Source organism: Marmota marmota, unplaced genomic scaffold (genome assembly GCF_001458135.2).
Source record: "Marmota marmota marmota unplaced genomic scaffold, marMar, whole genome shotgun sequence".
Lineage (NCBI taxonomy): Eukaryota > Metazoa > Chordata > Mammalia > Rodentia > Sciuridae > Marmota > Marmota marmota.
Window position 1 is genome coordinate 2,225,473 of NW_026000137.1, and position 14,928 is coordinate 2,240,400.

The following is a 14,928-nucleotide window of genomic DNA, read 5'->3' on the forward strand; positions in this document are numbered from 1 at the left end:
TCTCTCTATTTGCAACTGCACCTACTTAAAAATTAGGCATGTTTGCTGCTATATATGGACATATGTATTAAGGGTCACTGTAGTGATGTATTATGTGCATTAACAACATCCAAAATATAAAACCGAAAGTCTTAATATTTTCTTCCCGCATCCCAATGGTTATCCTGTGCATCCTCTAGAACAACTGGGTTAGATATAAAACTATTTTGCTCTCTAGTTACTATATTTAATAGGGAGAAAAATAGAAGAACCCAGAAGGTTTTTCAATTAATTTGTGGTTAGAGGGGCAGCCAGCCAAGTATGACTTTTTTTTTTTTTTTTTAGAAGTCCTTTGAATCTGAAATCAGAAATCTAGGATTTTCATCCCTGTTCTGACAATGAAAGGATCTCCTACAAAACTGCCATCTCTCCATCCCCAGGGCCTTCGACCACTGCCCTCAGCACTTAAGGTACTGTGCTTTATTTTCTTCAAATTTTAAGTGGAATGAATACTATATGATTTATATACCAGAGTCATTTTAACCAAATAGGTTTTATTATTATTATTATTATATAATCTATAGATATTATATATAGTGAGTGACTGAGTAGATTATATATAGTAATTATCTATATATGTAACATACAGATAATCATTAATGTAGATATTATAGATATTGTGTCATAATGTAGGCATTATCTGTATTTAATTCTCTGTATGTAATATATAATGCATTTTACAAATATGAAGTGAAAGAACTATTACCAACTGCACAAATAGTATAAATTTGACCTGATTCTGGGATGCATGTAAATCTAACCCAAAATTACCACGTACTGTATGCTAAATGGATAAAGGTTCTAATTAGGAAAAGGAACAGGGCAACTGTGATGAAAAGCCTTCTAAGAATAAGGTTGAGCATCTCATCTTTGTAACACAATTTATTCAGGGGGGGACAACAGATATTTCATTGATTGGACCCTTCTGCCCATTCTGCTTACACCCTGCTCCCTCTATGCCTCACCCTTAGCCTCTCAGCTGCTCCCCACCACAGAGCCCTCCACTGACAGGATGGGGAGGAGAGACCCCTGCCCCTGCTTTGGTGATCTCTCTGCCTCCTCATCAAAATTTACCTGTTCTGAGGCCCATTCTCTGGGAACTTTGCTATCTCCTCACTTAGAGAACACTTTCTCTGTACAAATGGTATCAATGCCCTTTACAGATAAGTTAATGTATGACCCCTCATAGGGAGGTCCTGGGGAGTACTTGCATTTTAACAGAGACTAGCTACCTGAATAGACAATGCATTGTCAAAACAATAGTCAACTATTGGTCCAATTGCAAATGTGCTACTAGGGAGGCAAATGATGCTAGTCTTGCCTCTGCTATGCCCACCTTCCTCAGATATCACTCCACTCCCTAGTCAAGTTCAAGGCTGTGCCCACGAAGCAAGGGCTGGCTTCAGCATCGTTGGCCATTGTCTTCCCACAATCAAGTGAGACTAAGCCTGAGCCAGGCATTGCTGGTGACTTCTTGGTCTTAGGAATGCCCCTTACTGAACTCCTCTACAGTTCCCCAAACATTCTGGGTATCAGCCTTCCTGCTGACATTTGCTAACCCCTTGCTGTTTGTCAGGTTCTGTCCTAAGTGCTTCTATGCTTTTTAATTTATGCAATCCTCACAATGTCCCTGTGACACTGAAATTATATATCAGATGGAAGCCAACCAAACATCAATCCTGGATACAGGTACTATTTAATATCACTGTTTTAAAGATGAATAAATATTATTTTCTTCACCATATATTTTTTGAGTTCCCATTATATACAAAGTACTGTTGTAAGCACTGAGGATGCCCCTGTAAGCAAAACACAAAAAACCCTGCCCTCACAGAGCTTAGGTAACTAGGAAGATCAATAAAAAGAATTTGTAGAAGGACTATTGGCAGAGATCTTAAACCAGATAGTCAGCTACTTCCCCTGCTGGGCTTCGCCTTTTGCCTTTTACTCAGTTTTTGTAGAGCTGTCAAAGATACAGACATCTGACTGGCAGCCTATCTGCTCTCATAGATGCCATGGGCTCCGACTTTATTTGCATTCCTGTGTGCCCTGGGAGCCAAGTTGCCAAATCTTGTCTTTCATAAAGACAGTAGCTCAAAGAAGTGGCCTGGGATAATACCCTAAGAGCTCACGGTTCTAGCTGTACCTGCCCTGTGGACAGAGAAGAGTTCTAAAGCTGAAACTTTTAAAAAATTATAAAAATCACTTAGAAAGACATCATTTCAAATGGAACAAGTACACTTGCAATGGAAATTTCTGGTTATCTTTTAGAATTCACTAAAGACAAAACCTCAACTTTAGTTGATGAAAGAAGCCAATTCCCCCACATAATTACAGTTATCTCATATTAGACAAAGGCACCAAAAACATATATTGGAAAAAAGATGGCCTCTTCAACAAATGGTGTTGGAAAAACTGGAAATCCACATGTAACAAAATGAAATTAAACCTCTATCTCTTACCATGCACAAAACTCAACTCAAAGTAGATCAAGGACCTAGGAATTAAACCAGAAGAAACAGTAGGCTCAAATCTCCATCATGTTGGATTAGGTCCCAACTTCCTTAATAATACTCCTATAATGCAAGAATTAAAACCAAGAATCAATAAATGGGATGGGTTCAAGCTAAAAAACTTCTCAGCAAAAGAAACAATCAGTGAGGTGAATAGAGAACCTATAGATTGGGAGCATATCTTTACTACAAGCACATCAGATAGAGCACAAAACTCTAGGATATATAAAGCACTCAAAAACATTAGCACCAAAAACCCAAATAACCCAATAGTAAATGGGCCAAGGAACTGAACAGACACTTCTCAGAAGAGGATAAGCAATCATTCCACAAATATATGAAAAAATGATCAACATCTCTAGCAATTAGAGAAATGCAAATCAAAACTATTCTAAGATTTCATCTCATCCAGTCAGAATGGCAGCTATTAAGAATACAAACAACAATAAGTGTTGGCGAGGCTGTGGGGGGAAAGACACACTCATATATTGCTGATGGGACTGCATATTGGTGCAGCCAATCTGGAAAGCATTATGTAGAATCCGTGGAAAACTTGGAATGGAACCACCATTTGACCCAGCTATCCCACTCCTCAGTTTATACCCAAAGGACTTAAAAATAGCACACTTCAGGGACAAAGCCACAGCAATGTTTATAGCAGCACAATTCACAATAGCTAAATTGTGGAAACAACCCAGATGCCCTTCAGTAAATGAATGGATAGGGAAATTTTGGTATATATATATATACACAATGGAATATTACTCAGCATTAAAAGAGAATAAAATCATGGCATTTGCAGATAAATGGATGGAGTTGGAGAATATAATGCTAAGTGAAGTAAGCCAATTCCAACAAAAAAAAAAAAAACGAAGGCTGAATGTTTTCTTTGATGTGAGGATGCTGACTCATGGACTCATGGTGGAGCATGGGAGGAATGGAGAACTTTAGAAAGACAAGGGGAAGGAGGGGAAGGGAGGGGGAAAGGGGGTAGGAAAGATGGTGGAATGAGTTAGACATCATTACCCTAAGTACATGTATAAAGACATGAATGATGTGAAAATACTTTGGGTACAACCAGTGACTTGAAAAATTGTGCTCTATATGTGTAATATGAAATAAATTGCATTCTGCCGTCATATATAACAAATTAGAATAAATAAATAATTTAATTTTAAAAAGTCAATTCCTCTTTATGAATTAGGAAAAACATGAATTAGGATCTTGTTCTTATGGATATTCTGTTAAGAAATATTCTATCATGAATGTCTTGACAAGACTGATGTGGCCAGCTTTGATGAGAAAGAATTGTTTTTATCAACTTTACCCACAGGCTTTCAACATAAAAATGTCCATTTGGACCTTAGAAGGCTACTATCTCAGCAAGAAGACAAGGCAGAGAATAAAATCATAAACTTAAGTATAATAAAATCATATACTTAAATATGACCACTCTGAGCAAGGTTGACTGCTTTGGAATTGCCAGTGCAAGGTGAATAATTTACAGACATAATTTTCCAGACTATGATGTTAGGTGGGGGAGAGAGGAAGGACTAGGGTCATCAAACCAAAGTAAATATTATGCTTCTATCTCTGCCATGTCACTCATGTAAGACCCATTCCCCTCTCTTCATGTAGGTTCCATAATTGTATATATGATTCTAATTAAAAAAATGCATGCACAGGATAAAACTGCCAACACTATAAAACTAACCATCAACAGTGATATCACATTTCACTTTGTCTAGGACAGTCATAGTTTACAACTGTTGTCTTGGAATAATCATTGCTAGCAAACTCTTTATTCTCAAAGTCATCCCTGTCTGGATGACAAATTACATTTTCCTATTCACAGCTCACACACTAGGCTCAACTATTGTTAACTCAGTCTATTTTCAAAATCACCCTCAAGAGCTCCGACAGGTGCCTCCCATGCTCAAGAATATGATATTCATTGTCGTTATAAGATGCCCATCAGGGGTGGGGATTGTGGCTCGGTGGTAGAGTGCTCATCTAGCACATTCGAGGCTCTAGGTTCCATCCTCAGCACCACATAAAAATAAATAAATAAATAAATAAAATAAAGATATTAAAAAAAAAAGATGCCCATCATCTTTCCCTTCCTGAGATTTGCTTCTGAATCTTGCAATGTAGGACTATTTGCAGATTTCCAGGCAGTCATACCTGGCCTGGCTAACCGGAGGCATAGTAGAGAAAGCTAGAAGACCAGAGACAAGAAGTCTGGTAGATGCTGTGGAAGAACATTCACGAGCAGGCACCAAGTGCCAGGACTCCTGTCCTGTATTTGTGCTGACTGGACTGCATTCAATCAGATAGCAAACTTGCCTAGTTGGTGTCAGCCCCTTCACTGGTAGCTACTCTGAAAACACTTTTATAACCCCTCAGCTGCTCCCATTGACCCCACCTGTACCCATCATGCGGGTAACATATAACTCCATGGACCATATGCACTGGAATTGCTGAGGCTGCCAATGAGACAAATGTTTCAGCTTCACAAAATCACAATGAATTCTCCAATGAAGTAGGACACCCCCTTTTTGGTTGCTACCTGCAAATATTTATGTAAGTGGCACTTTTAGTGTTCATTCTCAGGCTGCCTTCTTAGTAGGCTGTAGGGATGATTCCATGGGGATAGAATGCAAGGGTACTATGCATGTACCTTGGATTTACAATAAATTCTACTTGTGAAACTGGGTGCTCATCTTTCACCCAGCTAGGAGGATTCCACTCTGGCCTAGAGTGAGTTGTTTCCCAAGAGATGTCTTGGTCCTCATTAAAAGAGAACTCTGGCCATGCTCTAGATTTGCAGGCATGTTGGAATCACGGTGTGATCTCCTTTGCCACACACAATCATTTTAAAATCCATGTTTGGTCCTCTTCATCTTTAGCTTCATTTTTTCCCTCCTTCATTCACATTTTCTTGATAGCTTTCTGGTTCCTGTGGTAGGTTTTTTGTTTTCGTACCAGGGATTGAACCAAGGTGCACTTAACCACTGAGCCACATCCCCAACTCCCCACCTTTTATTTTTTTTTTTTTAAATATTTTCTTATTTGTAGATGGACACAATACCTTTATTTATTTTTTAATTTTTATGTGGGGCTGTGGATTGAACCTTCATGCATGCTTGGCAAGCACTCTACAACTGAGCCACACTCCTTTTTTAATTTTTTATTTTGAGGTAGGGTCTTGATAAATTGCTGAGGCTGGCTTTAAACTTGTGATCCTCCTGCCTCAGCCTCCTGAGCTGCTGGGATTGTAGGCATGTGCCACTGTGCCTGGCTTCTGTGGTGTTTTATTAGTGGGATTCATTTTTGTTTTTTATTAATTAATTAATTTATTTGCTTTTTATGGTGGTGGAAGAAAAGGAAAAAAAACTCAGTGAGTGATGTCTCTTTTCAACTGTCAATTTCTAAAGAACAGGACAAGGTAATAGCACAGACTTCTTGCCATGTACATATGAATCCTTAAAGCCTGCTGTGCTCATTCAAAAAGTAAAGCCCTGGACTTACAATAAATCCTTCATATTTTTAACTTTTTGATGGAATACAAATATAATTGTCAAGATTCTAAAACTATTGGATGGATTCGGGAAACAGAGACCTATTTTATTATGGCATCTCATACCTAACCAAATGGAAAATAAGCCTACAGAGACTGTTTTTTTGCCTCTTCAGCTTTTGCTAATGGAAAAATCTACCTTTAAAAATAATAATTTAAAAAGCCCTGTTATATTGAACATGTTCTAAGCAGCAAACATGTTCATGTTCTGAAAGCTTTAAGTTTTGATAATTTTATAATTCTTGCATTTTTCTGTCTTGGTATTCCAGAAGTTCCTCTTGCTATTTACCCAGTAGCTGGCTACTGCATCCTGATAATATAGTCAAATATAAGAATTTAACATCAGGTCGACAAAAAGTCTCCCTCAGACCTGGTGGGAGCTCCCAAACCTGCCGGCATTCCTGCACACTACAGCTCCCTATTTCCTAAGACCTGGCTCAGTTTGCCAAATGGGACAAATTAAAGACAATTTTAAACAGCCGTAAATTGCACTGCAGCATTTTGTATGAAGGAAATGAAATTCTGTGCTAATTAGGAATATTTATATCATGGGGATGTCTTGCAGAGTAGAATTTTTAAAAACCAAATTATAGTGAATTCTTACCATAACACTCTCCTTAGACTCCCTGCATGAGACCTCCTTCTGGGTGTGAGTGTCTTCTAATAAGATCCTTTTAGTACTCAGGAATGAAACCTCTTCAACAGTGTCTGAGGTACCCCCAAGTGATTTGGCACCACAGACTAGAGGTATATAGATGTTTCAGGACAACAGATAATAAAAACCCTTGGAAGAATTACGTTAATATTTTGTTTATTGACAGGCAATTATACAATAGTCTCTGGAGAGATTTTAAATTTTGCTGACTTTAAGTCATTATTTGATTAGTTCATAATTTGATTAGACCAGAATTAGCCCCATCAGATAACTAATTTGGTCCACCAACTGCCTTGATTTTTTTCCTGAAAAAAATGTCTACTTTGAGGGAGTCCATCAGGACTCTTTTGGGTTACTGATCCAATGTTGGAAGCCACACAAAAGAATATAATATTTATTGATATCCTATGATTGGTCTAAAGTAGATATGACTCAAAGGAAATTTCAACCAGGCAATGTACTAAACTGGAGATACTGAGTAAATGGTGAGAGAGAGAGAATTATTCAAACTATTACATCAAGTGTGGCAGCCTTCAGGACAATGAAGATGTTCCAGGAGTGCATAGAAAGGGCTCAAAAGCATCTCTGTGGGGGTCAAGGAGATATCAGGCAAAGAAACATATGGTCTGGAAAGTTCCAGAGATATGGTACTAATAGATAGAAGTGAGAGGTTGATTTCAGCTCTTCAATCATCTGGAATTATTAGCATTATGAAAAAAAGCATCAAGATTAAGGGTCCCCTAGGTGGGCATGGTAGCACACGCTTATAATCCCAGCGACTCAGGAAGCTGAAACAAGAGGATAGCAAGTTCAAGGCCAATCTGAGCAATTTATTGAGAGCCTCTGCAACTAGTGAGACACTGTCCCAAAATAAAACATAAAAAGGATTGGGTACATACTACAGTGGTAAAGTGCCCCTATGTTCAATCCCAAGTACCAAAGAAAACAGATTTGGGGTCCCCTTGGTGTTGGAGAGATCATTCAGGGAATAGAAAATGATTCTTCAATGGCAAAAGAAAAGTTTCTTTTATCCCTTTCTTTCTTTTCTTATTCATTTATTTACTTTTGGTATTGGGGACCTAACCCAGGGGTGCTTTACCACTGAGCTACATCCCAGCTATTTTTATTTTTTTATTTTGAGACAGGGTCTCACTAAGTTGCTGAGGCTGGTCTCAAACTTGAAATCCTCCTGTCTCAGTCTCCTGAGTAGCTGGGAATTACAGACATGTGCCACCAGACCTAGCTCTAACTGGTTTTTAATCTTATGAGCATTACAATGAATTTTACAACTTGTCACTTTTCTTTGGTTCTTAGGAAGTTCAGAGACAAAATTTGAACTAGTGTACAAAACCTTACAATGTGACCATCGCACATTATTAGCTATCTTACCTGTGTTTCCCACTCATCCAACACTCATTTTTCTACAATTATGTTATACTATAAATTTTGACAAGTCATATGAATTCTTTTTATTAATGGAGTGATATATAGAAAACAAGTAAGCCCGGAATGGTGGGGCATGCTTCTAATCCCAGAAACTCTGGAGGCTGAGCCAGGAGAATCGCAAGTTCAAAGCCTGCCCCAGCAACTTAGTGAGGCCCTAAGCAACTCAGTGGGAATGTGGCTCAGTAGTTGAGTGCCCCTGGGTTAAATCCCCAGTACCAAAAGAAAAAAAAAATATGGGTAAGCTTTGGATCTAATCCTAAAGTTGCCTTCCTTTTTCAGTTTATTCAGAACTATAAAAACTATCATGTACGTCCCTCCTTTTCCACCACTGAATTAATTCCAACATATTGGAAAGAAAAGAAATGCAAATAAAAAACATAGTGAGATACCATTTTACACTCATTAAAATGGCTTAATAAAAGGCGATCCATGGATTAGAGGAAAGGGATTGAGGAGGTTGGAGGAGGGAGTGGAAAAGGGAAGAAGTCATGGATGAAATTCTGCTATGTTCACATATGAGTATATCACAATGAATCCCACCTTTATGTATATTTATAAGCACCAATTAAAAACAGAAAATAAATAGAAGGAAGACTAGTAGAGTAGAGGAAGGTAAATAGAGAGGGAAGTGGAGGGAAAGCACTAGAGATTGAAATAGAGCAAATTATATTTCCTGCATGTAGAAATAGGTCAAAATGAACTCTACAATTAGGTATAACTATAATGCACTAATAAAAGAATTTTTAAATAGTTATAATAAAAGTGATGACTGATAATAAGTGTTGGCAAGGATGTAGAAAAACTGGAACCATCATGCATTGTTGGTGGAAACATAAAAGTAGCTTCATGATTGAAGTAGCTTCATGAAACAGTTTAGCAGTTTCTCAAAAAATTAAACATAGAAACACCATATAAGCTAGAACCACTCCTTAGAAAATATGCAAGCGAATCAAGAATGTATATACATACAAAACTTGAACGTGAATGTTCCTAGCAACATTATTGATAATGACCCAGCTACCCATTCACTAATGAATAGATAAGCAAATTGTGGCATATCTATCTGCACAAAGGAATATTGTTTGGTCATAAAAAAAGGAAAAACAAAATGGAGAAAACTATGTTATATGCATTTATGACTATCTCAAAATGAACCCTACTATTGTGCATAACTAAAATGCACTAATAACTTTTTTAAAAAGCATAACATATTGACATATGCTAAAACATGAATGAACCTAGAAAACAGTAAGTGAAAGAAGTGAGAAACAAAACCATATGTATGATTCTCTTTATATAATAAAGCCAGAAGAGGCACATACAGAAATAGACAGAAAGCAAATTGGTAGTTACTAGGGGATTGGGGGAGGAGAATTGTTTTCTAGTGGGTCAGGGCTTCCTTTGGTGTGATAAAATATTTTGAAATTAGGTAGTTTTGAAGATTGTATGGTTTTGTAAAATACTAAAAATTTCTGAAATTCAATACTTACAAGGGTGAATTTCATGGTATGTGAATTATATGTCAATAAAAATAAATATAGCTAAAAAAAAAAAAACACAGGAAAAGAATTAGTTGGGACAGGTGGAATGTGCAGAGGGTAGATCAGTTTTACTCTCCTGGGCAGGAATCACTAAATGATCCCTTCCACCCCTTCAGAATGCAGACAATTCCCACTGTAACTTTCTTTAAAGTCCTCATTAAAAATGCACTTACCTGAGCCTTGAAGTTCCCACAATCTGTTATTTGGAAGGAATGGCTGTTAAATAATCATCTAATAGCAGCTTCCTTTTTTGTTTGTTATTAATCATGAACTGTCCTGTGAGTTAAGTATTAAGACTGTGTACAGGAAATTAATTAGCACTAATAAATATTTATCTTTGAAATTCAACATCTACCTTTTACATAGACTGTTTAATTTACATATTATTATTAACATGTTTATGTAAATACTGTGTAAAGTGTTTGTTTACATAAACATTTTAATAATAAAATCTATGAAGGATTGTTTCCCCCATTCCCTAGCTAGATGCTAACAGGGCATCCTGCCCACCTGGAGGAGGTATTTCTTCTCAAAATATCCCACAGTACAAAGGAGGAGACTGCTTGACACCTCCCACGCCACAGTAAATTCCATGGAATAAAATTACTTCATTCTAAAAAGATTTGAGGATCTTTACGGTGACTCTTTTCCTGCAAAGAATTCACATTCTTCAGAAGCCTAAGACAACACGAGTTTCAATATCTTAGGTTAGGATTTTGTTTTTTTATCTTGTAGAATCAGTCAGGAGATATTTGAGTCCTGTCTTCCTCACATTTCCCAGGTACCTGGATTAATTGATGTGAACAACGACAATGGTGCTTTGAAGCTCTCGGGTACAACGGTGCAAGTGATCACGTTTCTTGGTTAATGAATGAATTGCTCTTTCATAACGATTTGTTTATGGAAATAAATAAAGCAGCACCTTGATTAGTAAATTCCCTGGGAAGGAAGGGCCTTCCAAGAAGTCAGTTGGATTAAAAACCTAAAACAAACAAAATGCTCTGACAGGATGAAAAGCGGAGGTGCCTGAGAAGTCTCCCTGCACAGCGCTGCCAATAGCAGCTTCTGGAAAAGCAGAGGCCCCCATAGCCATAGCCGGGTGGGGAGGGAGCCCTTTGAAGTCCTTCCTCTGTCAGCCTATCAGCCCACACCTGCTGCACTGACTCGCTCTCTGAGGCCACTATCAGAAGCCCCAAATAAGCAGAGAGATCTGTATTCTTCCCTCTTCCTCGCTTAGGAATCAGTTAACTGATTCTACTCCACACCTCTAGTTGTGGAATTAAACCTTCCTCTTTAAAATAAAATAAAGGTAAAATGATTTCAGTTCTGGGCAAATCCACTTACTGGCCTTGGAGAGGGACACACCACACTGGAACTTTGCTATTTCTGAATTATTCCTTTAGGGACAAAGATGGTACCTGCAAGGCAGGTCTGCTTCCTTCTGAGCTAAAATGCTGGTTCTCCTAGGCTTAAGGTTCTGCATCCAGCATCTTTATGAGGGGTTGCAGGTGGGAGGCATCACTAGGGATTTGTCTTGAAGTTGCGTTTTATCCCAGTGTTTCAGAGAAGCTCAAGAACATGAACCCCCTCCCCTGGCCAACAAAATCAGAATCTCTGAAAATAAGGACAGAAATCTTCTTCATATTTAACAAGCTCCCTGGGTGATTCTTATGCACATCCAATTTTAAGAATTCCTAGTAATCCATTGCCATCTCTGATAAATACTGCATATCTTGAGGATCATCTGGTTTTATTTTAGTTAGCATTGAATGAGGATTCATTATAAACTGTCTTATCTGAGATCTTTAAGTGTACCCTACACTCCTTCATTAATTCAACTTGGTCCTAATAAAGTTGTATATTATTAAAACACATCTTCTTTATTTATAGAGCCATTAGTGCATTTAAGTGACCTCTGGTCTATTCCTGAATTATCCCCACTAGGGGAAAAAAGCCATAAAGAGGATAAATGATGTAAAATTTTAAAAGAAGATAATTTTGTATATGAGATCTAGAAATTCTGCTATATCTTTATATAATTCTTATGAATTCATATGCTTGAAAATAATGCATTTGGGTGATAGTTATGAACATTTGAAATCCTTCTTCTTAAATAGTTGCTGAGAAAGGCATATTTTTACAGCCAAATTTATATGTACATGGGAGGAGAACATATACTTTTAACCATAACGGTCTACGTAGAAAAATATTTTTTGCAGTTGGAGTCTAGTATAGATTAAAAATTACACTTTAGAGAACATTTTAATGATGCATTTGTAATGCTAGAAAAATTTCTTCTCCAAAAATGTCAACATAACATTTTAAACTAGGGCAGGCGTATTCATTATCTGAATTTGTATAAAATGCAACCCAGGCAGTCGGAATTTCTTTTCTTTTTTGACAAAATGTTTAAAGATTGTGAGAGAAAAATTTTCCTCTATAAACATCATGTTAACTTAATAAAAATTGAAATAAATAATCACAGCTAGAAATCCATATTGGATTAATCAGAAGTGAGATGAATTATGTTGTCTCTTATATCCAGTTTCTCACTATAGGGCAAAAATGCAATCACTTGACAGATGTGTTTCTTTCTTTCTTTCTTTCTTTCTTTTCTGGACACAATATCTTTATTTTTATTTATTTATTTTTATGTGGTGCTGAGGTTTGAGCCCAGGGCCTCACACATGAGAGGCAAGTGCTCCACTGAGCCACAACCCTAGCCCCAGATATGTTTCTGATGAACACCACATAGTTATATTTTACCTGTAGTTAATAAAAAAAAAAAAGCTGATTACATTGGGAGAAGAAAGTTGACATTAGTGAATCACCATCTTTTCTGAACTATTTCTGGGACACATACAAAACATGAATCTAGAAAGATATTTATTGAAAAGACCATGGGCAGAAAAAAGGACAAGAATAAGAGAATATGAAGCAAAGAAGAGAAAAAGAAAGATGACATCTAGAATATAAACAAATCTATTAGAGTTTGGGGTCTGCTCTGCAGACCTCTTACAAGAAAATGGGGTAAAAGCAGAGGGGAAACCAGTGAAGAATTGACCACTGCAAAAACCTACTTTAGGAGAACAAAATGAAGACTAGAAGAAATTCAGGAAGATAGTTTTCCAGAAGAGGAATTATTAAGAATGTAGTAGGGACAATTCTAAAAGAAAAATCTTCCAACTTTTTCAACAGCTAACCATAAACATGGAGAGTGGAGGGATGATTTCTCCAAAGACGTCTACACTACAATCCTTGGAACTTGTGATATGTTAAATGGCAAGAGGGACTTTGCAGATGTGACTAAGTAAGGAATTTGAAATAGGAAGATTACCCTATTGATCTAATTATGAGTCCTTAAAAGTGGGGAACTTCCAGAAGGAATTAAACAGTGAAAGAAAGGACAGCCAATATTGCTGGCTTTGAAGATGGAAGAAGAGAGCCATGAGCCATGGGTCAGGCATGGAAAAGTCAAGGAAATGGACCTGCCCTATATCCTCTGAAAAGAAACAACAACTCAACTCCTTGATTTTAACCCAAAGAGATATGTATAAGACTTCAGGGGTATAAAATTATAAAATGATAAATTTGTGCTTTTAAGTTTGTAGTAATTTAACACAGCAGCAATAGAAAACTAATATACCAGACTATGGGGGTGACCAAGGAATCAAAATGGCTAGCTGCTCTTTCTATATGAGAAAATGATTGAATTACCAAATAACTTCTTTTCTGAAAGCCCTCAATCCTGCTCAACTTCATGCACCAAATATATTCAGTACATTTCAGTAGTATCAAAGAATGTTTTCATAACTGCTATGAATACGTTCCATTTAGCAATATAGTCCACAAGGACAAACAGAGGACTCCTGAAATTGTTCAGTTAGTTATCAAACTAGTAGAGAAGCATATTTCTAAAAGGATATAATGATTCTTTTCCTGGTTGTGACTTAGAGTGACTTCAAAGAGTGGTTGCCTCCTTACCCTAGTGATAACCTGCCAATTAGTTCAGAATCGTTAGCAGCCATAAAGAAATTGAATTGAAATAGTATAACCCAAAGCATGCATGAATACATAGAAATTCATTTCTGCTTCAAGAGCAATATCACTAATTGATTCACATAGTACATTATTTGTGCCATTTAACTTTAAGGTTGTCCATTCATTTAATCTTTATGTGACTAAGTCTTAGAAAACATGCAGGGAAAAAAATATGGCATTAGTTTGCATCATGGCTTTTCAGTTTCCCTCAGTGATAACAGTGAGCTATAGAAGGAGGGGAAGAGAATTAGGAGAGAGAAAAGAGAGGGAAGGGTTGGGGAGAGAGAAATAGACAAGGAAGAGGCAAAAGAATTTTGCAGGGTGGAGAAGAAGAAGATTTGTGGATAATTCTTTAGTACTAAAAATGCCATTATGGACTTTATTTTTTTAACCCTCCCGACAGCCATGTGAATTAATAAAAAAAAAAAATGTTATTATTCTCATTTTAGATAAATAGATCTGAGGCTAAGAACTGGTTGGGATTAAATCCAGGTCATGTAAGTCCAACATTCTTTCCAAAATGACATTCAACTCCTCTGTACAGTTCGTTATTATCTTGAAATTGATTTCTTTTTTAAAGGAGGAGGAGGAAAGTTATATTTCTGATCTGGGGTTATGACCCTATTTGAGAGATGTTTCCATTCCACTCCCCTGCTCACTCCTGCCAGGGCCAGCCCCAGGAAAGAGTTGTTGACTTTGGTTTTCATTTTGCCTCTCTTTTTCCCCCCTTCCAATGCCAAATGACCCCAGCCTGCCTGCCTTTGAGACATAAACCACCCCCAAACTGCTCTTCCTATCTACCCCCAAGGTATCAATGAACAAATGGACCAACAGTTTCTGGGACACCCTTACCATCTGTGAAGGTCCTCAATCCAGAATGTTTGCCTGTGAATTTGCCACATTTGCATCTAGAACATACTTTTAAGATGTAATCCCAGTGACACAGGCGGCTGAGGCAGGAGGATCCTGAGTTCAAAGCCAGTCTCAGCAAAAGCGAGGTGCTAAGCAACTCAGTGAGACCCTGTCTCTAAATAAAATACAAAATAGGGCTGGGGATGTGGCTCAATCCCTGGTACCAAAAAAAAAAAAAAAAAAAAAAAAAAAAAAAAAAAA

General features: G+C 37.2%; 1 long non-coding RNA gene across 1 annotated transcript in view; it reads left to right on the plus strand.

Moving 5' to 3' along the window:
* LOC125611219 overlaps positions 1-14,928 on the plus strand; it is an 80,534-nt gene that overhangs the window by 63,099 nt on the left and 2,507 nt on the right. Inside the window, exon 2 of the long non-coding RNA XR_007341353.1 lies at positions 325-449. This is a non-coding gene — a long non-coding RNA (uncharacterized LOC125611219). The remainder of the gene's footprint in view (positions 1-324; positions 450-14,928) is intronic.